Genomic DNA, 5,727 nt, shown 5'->3' on the forward strand with positions numbered 1-5,727 from the left:
TCAAATATCCTCCTTCTAAGAGAAGCTGTTGCTCCACTAGATCCACCGGAGAGGACCGAAGGAGTAGACGTGGGAGGCTGTGTTCTGACTCATGTGGCTGTGCTGTGCCCCTTCCCCACCGCCTCAAGATCTCCAGTGACTGAACCGGAGAAAGACACCTAACCTGAGATCAGCCTACGCCCAGACTGGCCGACAACCTTTCATTACTTGGAAATTTGATTGGGAAACCTGGAAGGACCCAGGCCATGGTAATGGGATCGTGAGGGCGTGAAGTTGGGAGAAGGGAGACCATGAAAAGCAGGGGCACCTTGAACGAGAACCATGGAGCTGACCTGTCCTCTGGTTCCCTTTCCTGTCCACATGTCTCCTTACCACAAAGGACTTTTCTCCCGGGACAGAAGAAATGAGAGACACTCTATGCCTTGCGTAGTGAGCTGAACTGTGGCTCCGGAAGAAGACATGGGCACATCTTGACCCCTGGAACCTGTGAATAGGACCTCATTTGGAAAAGGGTCTTTGCAGATGTAGTTAAGGATCTTAAGATGATATCATCTTAGATTATCTGGAGGGGGGGGGCTACATCCAATGACAAGCATCCTTCTAAGAGACAGAAAAGGAGAAGACACAGAAAGACATGAGGAGGAAGGCATAGGAGGAGGAGGATGGTGGCAGAGATTGCAATTATGCGGCCTTGCGTCAAGAGCCACCAGAAGCTGGAAGAGTCAAGGAAGGATGTTCCCCTAGAGCCTCTGCGGGGAGCACAGGCCCACCCCCACTTCAGTTGTGGACTTCGGGCTTCTAGAGCTGTGAGTCAATTAATTCCTGTTGTTTTAAGTCACCAGGTTTGTGGCAATTTGTAACAGAAGCTACAGGAAACGAATACATCTTGCAAACCAAAACTGCCTGACGACAGACATATCAAAATTACGGGCAAGTTTCTCTTTGAGGGATGACGCCTACTCTAAACAAGTCGGTACCACAGGCTAATAGCTGCTTAGTTCTCATCTTTAAACTTTTTTTTTTTACTTCTGCCCCTACAATAAAATAATAACAGAAATAGCTACCATCAAGTGAGCACGTACTGTGTGCCAGGAAATTTATTGTGCTTTATATTTTAACCCTCACAGTTTTTTCTTTAATCCTCACAGAACATCCTTTCCTTTAAGACTGCCCTAAAATCATTCCCATTTTGCAGTGAAGGAAACTCAAGTTCAGCGAAGGGAGATAGCCGGGACAGGGAGCCAGACCAAGCCCTCCAGCCCAGAAGAGCAGGAATGTTCTCTGCTTCCACGTCCCCAGTGGCAGAGGCAGAAGAGAAGGAAGGGTGGAAGGAAGCCAGGTGGGAGAGGTCTCGGCAGGCTCAGGCTGGATTAGGTGTATACATGAAGGGTCCAGGCCGCGTGGCATCATGGCAGGCCGAAAGAAACTGGCCTGAATTCCAGTCCTAAAACTAGTTCCTAGCTGAGGGACACTGGGCCACTATTTACCCTCTCAGAGCCTCAGTTTCCTTTCCCCAGCCATAGAGATTAGTATGGCCCTTTCTAGCATTAGGATTAAAGTAGAAGAACATTGTGTTCAGCAGGCCGCAGAGTCTCAGGGAAGCTTTAGCTTCGCTTTAGAGAAAGTGTCAGACCCTGAGGCTGATAGTCCTTCCTGAAGCCCCCAGGCGTTTCGGAATTCCTTGAGCTAATACTCAATCCTCCTAAAAGATGCTTACAATCTCTGTCTCTCTCCAGCGGATCCAGTTCCCCCTTTGTCTGTAAAACTATGCCTTTAAAGTATTGCATTCTACAGTTATCTGACCAGGAGACTCACCTGGAGGCTTGTTAAAAATTCACATTCCAGGGTCTCTCCCTAGACTCATTGAATTAATCTTTACTGTGGGGGGCATGGGAAAGTGGATTCTTTAATAACCAGCCACAGATGGTTGTTCAAATTAGAAAAGCTTAGGGGCACCTGGGTGGCTCAGTTGGTTAAGCATCCAACTTCAGCTCAGGTCATGATCCCACGGTTTGTGAGTTCAAGCCCCATGTCGGGCTCTGTGCTGACAGCTCAGAGCCTGGGACCTGCTTCGGATTCTCTGTCTCCCTCTCTCTCTGCCCCTCCCCCACTCACGCTCCGTCTCTCTGTCTCTCTTAAAAATAAATAAACATTAAAAACATTTTTAAAAAATTAGAAAAGTTTGGGAGAGTGCATTAAAGCAGCTCTTCTTAAACTTTAATGGTCATGCCAGGCACGCCAAGGTGGCTCAGTGGATTAAGCATCCAACTCTTGGTTTCAGCTCGGGTCATCATCTCACTGCTGCGTCGGGCTCCGCGCAGACAGCGTGGGGCCCGCTTGGGATTCTCTCTCCCTCTCTCTGCCCTTCCCCTGTGCATGCATGCACACACATCCTCTGTCTGTATCTCTGGCTCAAAATAAACACACACACACACACACACACACACACACACACACACACACTTTAATGGGCATGCCATATACCTGGGGATCTTGTTGAAATGCAAGACTCTGGTCCAGCCAGTGCTTGAGCTGGACAGTCTGCATTTCTCACAGTCTCCCAGGGGGCCCCTGAGTGGCCGGTTGGGGAGCCAGCTCTGAGCAGCGGGAGTAACCAACAAGGCTGATGTGAACTGAATTTGGAGGCCTTAGTTATGATCCTCAAGGTCTGTCTGTGCTTTACAGTCTTTGGTAGACTTTTGCCACATTTGTGTTCTTTCACCATCAGAACAGTCATATGAGATGGGTCATATCCTCTTTTTACTTATGAGGGTCCCAGTAGCATGGTAGTCAGGCACATTTCTGTAAGGGTTTCCCATGGATGACCATTTACAAAAGCCAGGTTCCAAGAGCATGCTCACTCATGCATTCAAAGCCACTGTGCCCACATAGAGCTGCTAATGACGCCCCAAAGGAGGAGAGAAAGTCTGGGCACACTGTGGTTTTCTCCACCTGCCTATGGCTGGGTTTCTGGCCATGGAAGTGCTTTGGATGCACTTTTAAACTGTGTCATCCCTTAAAGAAATTTCCACACTGGCATCTCCCCTCAAGTAGCTCCTGCCTATCACCTGAACCAGTCCACAGGCAGATCTGCCTGGTTGGATGAATCTGTCACCACTCCCCCACTTTTGTGATTTTATGTGTCCTTTCCCTTCTGCCTGGCTACACACACACACACACACACACACACACACACACACACACTCTCTCTCTCTCTCTCTCTCTCTCTCTCTCTCTCTCTCTTTTTAAGCTTTTTCCTTTGAAATAGTTTCAAACTGTGAGAAGAGTTCTAAGAACAATATAAACAGTAAAATGATGCAGACACTCTGAAAAACAATTTGGCAGTTTCTTAAAAAGTTAGACGTGAATTTACCATATGACCTAGCACTTCCACTCCTAGGTACGTGCCCAGAAGAACTGAAGAATTCACTAGAGCCAAAAGGGGGAAACAACCCAAACATCCATCAATGGGTACGTGGATAAGCAAAGTGTGGTATATACATATACTGGAATATTATTCAGACATAAAATGAAACGAAGTTTTGATACGTGCTACAATGTGGATGAACTTCAAAAACACTATGCTAAGTAAAAGAAGCCAAACATAAAAGAGCACGTGGTAGGGGTGCCTGGGTGGCTCCCTGGTTGAGCATCTGACTTCAGCTCAGATCCTGATCTCATGGTTCATGGATTTGAGCCCCTCATCAGGCTCTGTGCTCACAGCTCAGAGCCTGGAGACTGCTTCAGATTCTGTTTCCCTCTCTCTCTGCCCCTCCCCCACTCACGCTCTGTCTCTCTCAAATATAAATAAATATTAAAAAAAATTTTTTTTTAATTTTTTTAAGGGGTGCCTGGGAGCTCAGTCAGTTAAGTGTCTGACTTTAGCTCTGGTCATGATCTCACAATTTGTGAGTTCGAGCCCCGTGTCGGGCTGTCTTCTGTCAGCACAGAGCCCCTCTTGGATCTTCTGTCCCCATCTCTCTCTCTGCCCCTCCCCCATGCTCGCTCTCTCTCTCTTAAAAAAATTTTTTTTAAGTCACATGGCATATGATTCCATTTACATGAAATATTCACAATAGGTAAATCTGTAGATACAGAAAGAAAATTGGTACTTGCCAGGGACTCAGGGGAGAATGGAAATGAGATGTAATGCTTAATGGGTATGAGGTTTTCTTTTGAGATGATGAACATGTTTTGGAGCTAGATGGAGGTAGGAGTTGCACAACATTGTGAATGTATTACATGTCACTGCATTGTACACTTTTAAATGGTTAATTTTATGTTACGTGAATTTTACCTCAATTCTTAAAAATTGCACTAAGGCTTATGGAAATCTGTATTTAAATACATCTATATACTTCTTTTTCTGAACCATTTATGCCAACCAAATATCTCAGCATGTGTCCCCTCAGAACAAAGACATCTTACATAACTCTGGTAAAATTATCAAATTGAGGAAATTTAACATTAATGCAATACTATTATCTAAGCTACAGTCCACATTCAATTTTTGCCAATTTGCCAACAATGTCATTTACAGCAATTTTCCTCTCAATTGAAGATCTAGGATTGTACGATGCATTTAGTTGTTAAGTCTCTTTATTCTCCTTTAATCTGGAACCGTCTTTCAGCCTTTAAATTTCTTTTCCTTTTTCTTTTCTTTCTTTCTTTTTTTTTTTTTTTTCTTTTTGGTCTTTCCTGACATTGCCATTTTCGAAGAGTATAGGCCTGCTGTTTTTTAGACTGTCTCTCAGTTTGGATGTGATGTTTCCTCGTGATTCAGGTTATGCATTTCTGGCAGGAATAGCCCACGAGTGATGCTGTCCTTCCAGATGCATCATATCAATTTGTCCCATTACTGACGATGTCCACATTAATCACCTGGTTCAGGCAGTGTCTGCCAGGTTTCTCCACTGTTAAACTACCATTTTTCTCTTTGTATTTAATAATAGCATATGGTGTTTTTAAGGTCTAGCAAAACTAATTCATAAAATCATTTTTTGGTGCCCGTTGCTATTTTTGTCACCCATTCATTCAATCTCTACTTAGTCCAGGGAGGATGGATATATAGATATAGATATAGATATAGATATAGATATAGATATAGATATAGATATATAGATATATAGATATATAGATATATAGATATATAGATATATACACATATATATATTAATATACATTAATATGTATATTATATATATAATTTATGGTATCATATATATATATACATATATATAATTTATGGTATTTTTTCCCAAAGAGCTCGTTGTTTTTTTGGGGTGATGGGTTTCAAAGTCCCCAAATTCTGGAATGCTGATTCTGTCCATTATATTAGCTACTTCTTTCATCAGTTTTGTAAGCTGAATGCAAGAGAGAGCGATACGAGAATCAAGGATAGAATATGATCATTTTGACTATGGAAACCAAGCAGTTGTTAAACTCTTACAAACAGTAGAGCTAATGAATCTAGAATATTCAACTGCAGAGAACTGAAATGATATACAGGCTAATGCACAGGTTTTTGTTAGAAAATCTGTTTCAATATTTTGTGCTTTTAAAATGATAATTGTGTGGCACCTGGGTGGCTCAGTCGGTTAAGCGTCCAACTCTTGGTTTCGGCTCAGGCCATGATCTCCCAGTCTATGAGTTCGAGCCCCGAGTCCAGCTCTGCACTGACAATGGCAGGGCCTGCTTCGGATTCTCTCTCTCCCTCTATCTCTGCCC

This window comes from Panthera pardus, unplaced genomic scaffold (assembly GCF_024362965.1).
Source record: "Panthera pardus isolate Hobbes unplaced genomic scaffold, ASM2436296v1 HiC_scaffold_16, whole genome shotgun sequence".
Lineage (NCBI taxonomy): Eukaryota > Metazoa > Chordata > Mammalia > Carnivora > Felidae > Panthera > Panthera pardus.